Genomic DNA, 9,448 nt, shown 5'->3' with positions numbered 1-9,448 from the left:
GAACACTTGATCGGCTTGTGCGTGCTGTTCATGCTGGGGAGGCCAATACAACCACTTTGTTGTTTGTCTCTACATTCTATTGCTGCTAAAGCACGTCTCTATCTAGTGGCAGGCAAAAGTGCCCAAACTGTATATAACCTGATGTTTTCCGATGAGTTATATTTGCCCTCTTTACAGCTAAATTTATATTCTGTTTACATTTTAAGAAGAAAAAAACTGGCATATGCCCAAAATGATTTATAACCTTGGCAATCTGTCAAAATCTATGGTAAAATCCAGACTTGTATACCATTAGAAATAGTCCTTGCTGTTCTAAAGCGTCCTGAATACGAAACAACTCTAAAGATGAAAGGCAGAAAATGATCTTATTTCAACTTCAATTGTCAAAAATCCTACCAAAACAAAGAATGTACCAAAAGTGTTTATAAATAATAGCGCTGTTCCAGACACTTGCATGTCATCGACGTGTATTTGTTTTCTTTTCCTGATTATATAAACTGGTCATTATTTAACACTGTGATGATGAAAGGGTTTTATGGTGTGGTTTAATTGGTTGTTTTTGCATTTTTTGGCACTCTATAATCAGCACTGCTGCTATTCTGGCTATCAGGATTTGAACCTACTGAAATATATTGCATGTGTGTGTGCACTGACTTACTTGTAAGCACGCAGTCCGAACCTGTGAAAACAAAAATGTTTCATTAATTAAAGAAAAACCCACGTCTCAAAAAATCATTTTCACACCATTTAAGTGAAAGTGAAGATTTCTCACTACATGCGGAATGGTCTCTCATCAAACTAATACATTTGAAAAATCACTGATATGTTATATCACAATATTCTTCCAAGTAGCCGAGATTGTCACTTAATAAAGATGGTGACTTACTAGGAGCTCATAGTAATTGTAACGGACAAAAGCTTCCAAATTATTTTCCAAGTTTGCCCTATATGTGAAGTCAATTCAATAATTCTGTGTGCAAGACGTCCCCAGAATAGAAACTTAGTTTTTAAGTGTATTTTATCACCCTTAACTGTTACACTATGGAAGCATGTGCATGAATACATTACTATTTAAAGGGCTCCATTATACACTCACTATAATGACTTGAGTGTGCTTTCACAGTGTAATGGGATTAAATACAGCAGCTATACATCAAAAATAGAAAGTGTTTTTTCTTTTATTGGACACTGAAGCTATTTGATAAACAATGAACAATGTGTTTAATGCAACATATTTGTATTCAGCATCTCATCCATCCATTATCTAATTGTAGTCAAGGGTGAGCTGAAGAGGTTTGAGTACAAAATGGAATTGTTTCAAGCATAAAAGCAAACTAACATCATATCGACGCAATTTAAGGCATGAAGCCTCAAAAACAAATCTTAAAAAACTTGGACAATGTGTAAATTGATTTGTTTGGTCCAGCCATGTTATCATTTTGCAACATTCAAACAAAAATAAGATAAAACAGGCTTTTCTATTTCATCAACAATTAATTTTACAGTCAAAATACCCAAAGAAAATCAGAGCAATTCAATCCATGAGCCCCAAAAGTTAGAATTGAATGTAGTGTGCAAGATATGTCCTCTCCAAATAGCTCTTAAGTTTATAAAAAAGGGAAAAGCAGGCTCCAGTGTGTCTGCTCGCTTATCCAAAATGACGCAAACACTAACCTTTAATCCATTTTACTTGTAGTTCTGGTGAATCTTCATATCTTTATAAAATCTCTCTCTATGGATGGCCTTTCCTTTCACTGTGCCTCAAAAAATAGAAGTTCTGTCACTGGCTTTTTTTTCATATCCACGATAATGTGACCTATAATAAATGGAATGTTTCAATCAACACATGTAAAGCTTTCAAGCATAATTCAACAATCCAGACTAGCAGATAATGTTGCTATTCAATACAGTGTAAAATGAAAGAAAAGTAACTCATTGCACTGCATTTCATTGCGTACACAGGCTATTTATGACTTTAAGATTAATTGAATATTGCACAGCTTCGTCAGGGACTGTTTTATTTTAACGTTTTTTGCCATTTATTGGAGGAGAATGTGGTCCCTTCTCGTTTTGACTTTTAATGGCCAGAATGTCTGCAAAAGCCTGCTTTTGTTGGGTGAGTGGAGCCAGCGTTTTTCCAAAATGTTGACACTTAAAGGAGATTTTCGAGCTACGTGGTGCTCCTCTCGGCTTTGATCGGTTTGTCTCCCTAAAAGCTTGTTGCCATAGTGCAGCCTGCGTCCCTCGTCGGTGTTTACGCAAAACCAAGCTCGCTGCTCTCCCCTTTTTGCCTCACATTGTTTCCTTCTCCACCAATTAAACTCAATCACACTGCCTGTTTCACACCAATGACCCAAATGTGCTCGTTAACAAAAGGAATAGCTGGTTGGACCGTCAGCATTTTTTAATGATCTCATACAAAGCAGGATAGATGTCAAATAGTCAAGTACTGCCACAGAACTGCCATTAAAATCTTATTCTACTGAAAGTCTGCATTCTCCTGTCTGATTGGGATCCTTTAGATTCTATTAGACTATTCTTTGGAAGCCCAATTTAAAGCAATCTACTTAGCAAGTGCTTTTACAGCCCAAGATTTTCAGAAATTCGACTGTTTTCATCCATCCTAAGCATTGACTATTAGAGTGTTTTGTACCTGTAAAATAAATATGGATTTTAGCTAATCTTGGGTTTTCTTTGTGGCATTAGTTTCATGTCATTTTCTGAAAATGGCAGCAAATGATTTAAAAACTAAAATTTGTCCAGATATTTACATATATATATAAAGGTGTATTAAAAGAACTTTGAGTAGAAGGGCATTTAAAAATGTAATGTCAAATTCACTGAATATAAATTGGGGTATGCCTTTTCAAAAAAAAGGGCTCAAAATGTATCAGTTCTTGAATGATATATTATTACCATTTAATGTGTCCAGTCCATTTCAACTGAATACTCTGGAATCCCATTACCACTACAGATTTTTCATCCTCTCAAAATTCTCAAGAAATGTTCTCTATGATATGATAGTCTATTGAAATAGTATAAAAATTGGATTACATGAGTATAGAAAGCGGCAACTAAAACGTTTAGAGTGAGGGCAAAGTGCAAATTGAAAGGATGTTCTGCAAATTTCGATCCCTATTGGTCCCATAAAAACCCACTAAGTATTCATTTTCTAAGAAATCTTTTTGCAAGACCTCTATACAATAACATAATATAATGCTGTTCTTTGTAAAATAAAAAATATATATACCACAGCATTTTCCATTCGTTTGCATTTCAATGTCAAGTTTTGTTGTTTGTTATTTGTATTTAGAATCTAAATAGTACTATACAGTACAATAAACTATAATTAGCAGTCACCCTTACGGTAGATATTTCTTTTTAAATATATGTCAACCACCAAATAACTTATTGGAGGAACATGTATTTACAAAATATTTAAAAAAGAACCTGTCATGTTATATGTTGCTAAAGAAACCATTTCCATCCAAGCCAAGACCACAAGTTAGGGTTGAAAACACTGACTACAACAAAAGGAAAACCCTAACCCTTCCCTACACACATTTAGCATTATAGTGTCTTTTTTTTCCAAGTGCAATGTTGATATCTTGTTTCCAACTCCACGCAATCCACACTGTATCGATTCAAATAAATCTTCGCTCCACTCGAAGGACATTGAAAGCCTTGCGGCTAAATGACCATTGGCGGTGGCCACACTACTCATACGCTTCTATTTTCTGGGACAGCTTGATCTAGTTGCCGTGTCCTTTCTAGTGAACATCAGCGTAAGTGACAATCTAATAAAGAATTTACTTTCTAAGTGGTTGCTGCTCAGAAAGTTTCCACAGTAGATTTCCCTGGGCCACAGCTCATGTCACCCCATACTTTCTTTTCAGCAGCCATTGTGCAAAAAGCACGTGTTTAATAGTATTCTGCATTGTTTACATTTTGCCTCTACATTATTTATAAACTACGTCATGTTTTTTTCCCCTTGCCTTGGTTTGCACGACAGTAATTTATTGGGAAAACAGTCGGACTGTCAAATCAATACAAGATATAAGATTGTATAATATTACAAACTCGAGCTCTAGGGAAATTCTATTCTCCTATCATCTAAAATTATCATTGTATGATTTATATTTTATGAGTGATCTTGTCTCTTCTAATCTCATGGTTATTTCATGATACATTATTATATCTTCCATTACACTGTCATCTCAGCTCATAATACTTTATTAAATCTAATATTGTGAAAGCTAAATTAAACTATCTCCTTTCAATTCTTACACCTTTTATGTTATCTTTAGTAAACATTTATCTTGTCTTCTTATCTGTTCTGATTGCATGAAATGCATCTCCTGTGAATAGTATCTAATGTTGCCACTCGTTTCTCTCGTTTTCTTTTACATCACCATTTTTTTATTTTTTCCCTCTTTTTTAAAGACCCTATTATTTAAAAAATGGCTTCAATTTGTCATACTCTGAGTGTATTGTAAACGGTTTCCTCATACATAGTAGGTGTTGCTTTTCAGGAGATACTTGACAGCCACAAATTGTTGTTTTTTCATTGATTTGAGCCAATGTCAGTCGTCTCTTAGGACCACAATAGCTCAGGCCTTTGGTAATTGCTTATCAAACCATGGATGTTAACTCTTTGGCTGCCACTGTCAACAATCCACATCCAACCATTTTCTACTGGGAGGGCTGACGGATAAGGAAAGCTAACAGACGTCAGAGTTTAAATTAATTTTACATTGCCAAAAAGTGGCCTTGACCTTGTTTAAGATTACTTTCCTATTAAAACTGTCATGAGAAACTCTCTCACTTGAGGCAGCAAAATGCATCAACATCCGATTTGGATCATATAAAACTACGGTCTGAATTTAGCCGATATATCCTTCGTTATCTCAGCACATCACAGAAGATATCAGTGAATGGAGGACGGGGTTATCCGATTATCCCTTCTTGTCTCTTGAGTCATCGCAGCATTATGTACAATAATCGCTTCTGATTTCCTAACTTTGCAGAGGCTCATAATCCTAATCATCACTGTTGACCATCTTTACATTGATGTGCTCAAATCCTGAGAAGACAAATATACTTATTGTATGCAGCAATATTTGACAACGCCTTTACTCCTTATTGGTTTGCCATTGAGCCAAGTGATATGTGAACTTGAGGCTATAAAAAATAATAATAATGATAATATATTAAGGTGGCCTGACGGGCCATTGGTCAAATAAAGTTATCCAATCCAATCCAATAGTTGGAGTTTGCATGTTTTCCCCATTCATGTGTGGGTTTTCCCTGGGTTTCCTCCCACATTCCAAAAACATGCATGGTAAGCTGGTTAAGCAGTCTAATTTGCCCCTAAGTATGATCTAATTGTGACCTGGCCTGCCATCGATTCAGGCTGGGATAGCTTTGAGACAGGGGAATATATTCCAGCACCCCCGCAACCCTTGTGAGGATGAGTGATTCGTAAAATGAATGAAATTATACCAAGCAACCCTCAGAGAACTGCCTCGAAAATGAGAAGCTAAATTAGACATGAAATACTTAGCATTCTTACCAATTGGAAATCCACAGCCTCCCCTTGCTTCTCATTTAGAACTTAGCTTTCATTACCGGCTGCTTTTGAAACTGGTGAAGACCGGTCGGGTAATTTCAGCTTGTAATTTTTACTTGTAGCCATTGTTTCCTGCAACCATAATAGAAGTTTGGAGAATATAAGAGTCATTGACCAACACAGAAAATCTCCAACATCTTTTAGAAGTACTTATATAGTAATACAACACAGTAAACAATGTTATTATGAATGTGATCATTTAAAACTGAAACTAAGACCAAGAATTGCTAAGATAATCAAGCAGTTTGTTCAAATATCAAATTCCTGTAATTCATCGTCTATGTATATAACAATAACTGTTATTGTTGTTGCAGTTGAACTCATTGGCCATGTATCAATATGCGTTTTTCCTCTCTCCTAGTGTTTTTTCAGACTTGTTGTTAGAACAAGAATGGGCCAATTCAGTCATCGAGACATGCGTGAAGTGTCAAGTGATTGAATTTAAACGCTTAAAAAAATATCCTCTGCGTTATTTCTTTCACTCTCCGTGCTTGTGCAAATGCGATGCTAATTCTGTTTCCAGATGGTACTAACACTTGTGGCACTCCACATCAAACCATCATTATAAGAGTTATTTTTATTCAGAGCAAAGAGTATCTATTTGAATATTCAAATTTGATTCAGTCACATTAAAGTAAGTAAAAATGACAGTATTTGAAAAAGAAGGTTCTGGGACTTTTTGAACAAGACAATTTGCAGACCGGACTTAATGACTTCTAATGAAAACAAATACACGTTTAAGATGAGAATATTGATATGACTTGTGGTAAATGTTGTCAATTTTGTAATTGATGCACCCTGGTGTGTTTCTGGAAGGCGTGGCAGTGCCCTTCTGTCACATAAGACACGGCATCTTTTGATCATAGAAAGATGGTGGCTTGCTTACAGGAGGAAATTAAAATTTCCAAAAAAACAGGCGCCACCCCACATTGACTTGGCTTGATGCTAATGTGCACATTTGAAAAGCATTAATGTATCACAGTGAGAGCAGCAGACCTCCCATAGGATAAAGAGCAGAGTTTCAGATCCAGTTCCCTCCTCCCTTTTAATGGGAATCCTGATGCAGCAACTGTTTCCAAGACAACCGTCCTTTTGAGTTGAGGTTTCAGTAAACTGGCATCTTCATCCTCTGTTTGAATTCAACTTTGCCTCAATTGTTCCAAAACCTCTTCGAGGCACTTATGTTCTTCCTCATCTCATTGTGTCTTCTTGTTCTTTTTTTTTTTTTTTTTAAATCTCCGAGGCTTTTGCAGTCCCGCTCGGTCGATACGGTTCCCTCACCTACCGATCCGCCCCCCCCCCCCCCCCCACTCTGTTTGGCAGCGCCGACACTAAATTGTTAAATTGATCCGTTATAGACCTGCGACCATTAATCTCAAAGTCCTAAACAAGTATGAAAAAGAAATAAAAAGGTTCTTCATGTTAATACAACTTCCACCAAGGGGGATTTTCTCCATCATAGCCATCTTCACAATTACACTTGTTTTTATTGCATTGCGGGGAATAGACTCCAACAGTGTGCTCATAATTGATCCGATACTTTCCTGCGTGCAGCTTTATGTGTTAATCATTTGAGTTTTTTTCATGTAATAGCGCCATTTACAAGCCTATATTACTGATAAAAATTATCATTACTCACTGTCGCCGTAAATGAGTGTAGGTTTCCATTCATCATGAAAAACGAGCCACTTTGATGATATTGGCGGCTCTAGAGGGAAATTAATCGTATTGTGCCTTGTAATAAAAGAGTCAAGTAATGCCCTTCTGTTGTTTTCCTGTATATTTCTACCTATAAAAAGATGGAAGGAATTTTAACACCAAGTCTCAGTGTATTGTTTTGTGTTTATCACTTTAAAAATAACATCACATTGTTAATTGTCACATTGTCTCATCACACCAATTTTGTGCAATCATAGGCTCTCTTTTTTGTGCTCACCCAGTGCACCTCCACCACAAAACCATAACAAGCATTTAAAAATCTTACTCAGTGGCTGACTTTGATCTACTCACATCTTTTTGGGATGTTTTAACGGCGCCTCTTGTGACATTTTTGCTGGCGTCCTCCGTTAAGGCGTGAAATCACAGTAGCTAATCAAGTCCCAAGCCCAGACAAATCACTCGTGCGTGACTAATTGTCAGTGGAGGCAGCTGAACCTGTGCCCGTTAGTGCTGAACACTGCTGAGAAAGAAACAAACACAAAAAAAAGGACTTTGAAGAAAATAACATCTTGAGAGCGTCAGTGAGTCACTTTGCCGTTTGGTAGTTAGAGTAAATAAAAATCTGTCAGTCACAGTGTTGATGCCTGCGGGGATGTCATCTGCTTAAAGTCGGTAATCGCTGCAATGCATTTCTTTGTTCATTTGCTTTTGTTTTACTTTTGGCAAGCATCAATGACTTTGCAACCAAAAGTGCTGCCATGTTTGGAAGATGAGTATTTTTATGTATTTTTTTTTTTAAACCAAAATGACACAAAAGTATATTTGTGATTTTATCAGCCAAATTCATGATTTTATCCACTATCTACCCGGTTACCTAGCTACCAACCCACTCCATTCACTTGCTGCTTATTAGTGAAAGAAGCGTGCACAGAGTTGCTGCAGGAATATCACACAAATTACAAGGATCTAATTTCCTTTTTAGTGATTGCCCAGTGCCACTGCGTTGACAGCACACCTAATCATTATTGATCAATGGTTTGGCAGGCTCATTAAACACTCACAATGATATTTGGAGTTCTGCAAGATGCGTCTATAATTTCAGGTCCCCTGTTTCGATCCGATGTGTTAAAACATTAGATACAGCCATTATTTTTACCAACAAAATGGAATGTAATATAAATACAATCTAGAAAATTATTTCTGGTAACCAATAGATATTTCTACATACATAGACATACTTATATATACACATACATACATATATACATACACACACATATATACATATACATATGTATACACACATATAAATATACATATGTATACACACATACATATACATATGTATACACACATACAAATACATATGTATACACACATACAAATACATATGTATACACACATATACATATACATATGTATTCACACATATACATATACATATGTATACACACATATACATATACATATGTATACACACATATACATATACATATGTATACACACATATACATATACATATGTATACACACATATACATATACATATGTATACACACATATACATATACATATGTATACACACATATACATATACATATGTATACACACATATACATATGTATACACACATATACATATGTATACACACACATATACATATGTATACACACACATACAAATGTATACACACAGATATATACATATACACATATACACATATATATACGTATACATATGTACACACATACACCTTGACTTTTTCTTTTCATAATTTCTGCAGTGTCAAACCATGAATTAGCTGATGCCTATTGAATTGGTACAATAAGACTGCTGGATTACTGGATGGTACTTAATGATGAACTTGCATTTAGACAGTTGCTAATGGTGCTGAATTCAAAACATGTCCCCTTTGAGAACAATTTTTATAGTCTAAAACCTGCGCAGACTGTCTTTTAATGTAAAATGGTACCTAAGAGAGCAAGCATGAAATGAAACTGACACACAATAAAGAAAGTTCTGTATTCCTAAACAGCACTTAAATATTATGAGAAAAGTTTATTTTTAAACGTTTTATAAGCGAATCCCTACACCGTATTAACGATAAGCTATTCTTCACCTTTTAACAGAACTAAAAACAGTACCATATGGTCTATAAGTT

At 35.6% G+C, this 9,448-nt stretch overlaps 1 long non-coding RNA gene across 1 annotated transcript in view; it reads right to left on the bottom strand.

Moving 5' to 3' along the window:
* The window catches only part of LOC144199036 (uncharacterized), a 62,582-nt gene that overhangs the window by 34,330 nt on the left and 18,804 nt on the right, over positions 1-9,448 (bottom strand). Inside the window, exons 10-14 of the long non-coding RNA XR_013326822.1 lie at positions 7,614-7,805; positions 7,269-7,418; positions 5,573-5,701; positions 1,675-1,816; positions 659-679 (exon numbers count right to left, since the gene is read on the bottom strand). This is a non-coding gene — a long non-coding RNA (uncharacterized LOC144199036). The remainder of the gene's footprint in view (positions 1-658; positions 680-1,674; positions 1,817-5,572; positions 5,702-7,268; positions 7,419-7,613; positions 7,806-9,448) is intronic.

This window comes from Stigmatopora nigra, chromosome 7 (assembly GCF_051989575.1).
Source record: "Stigmatopora nigra isolate UIUO_SnigA chromosome 7, RoL_Snig_1.1, whole genome shotgun sequence".
NCBI lineage: Eukaryota > Metazoa > Chordata > Actinopteri > Syngnathiformes > Syngnathidae > Stigmatopora > Stigmatopora nigra.
This window is presented reverse-complemented; position numbering and strand designations above follow the sequence as displayed.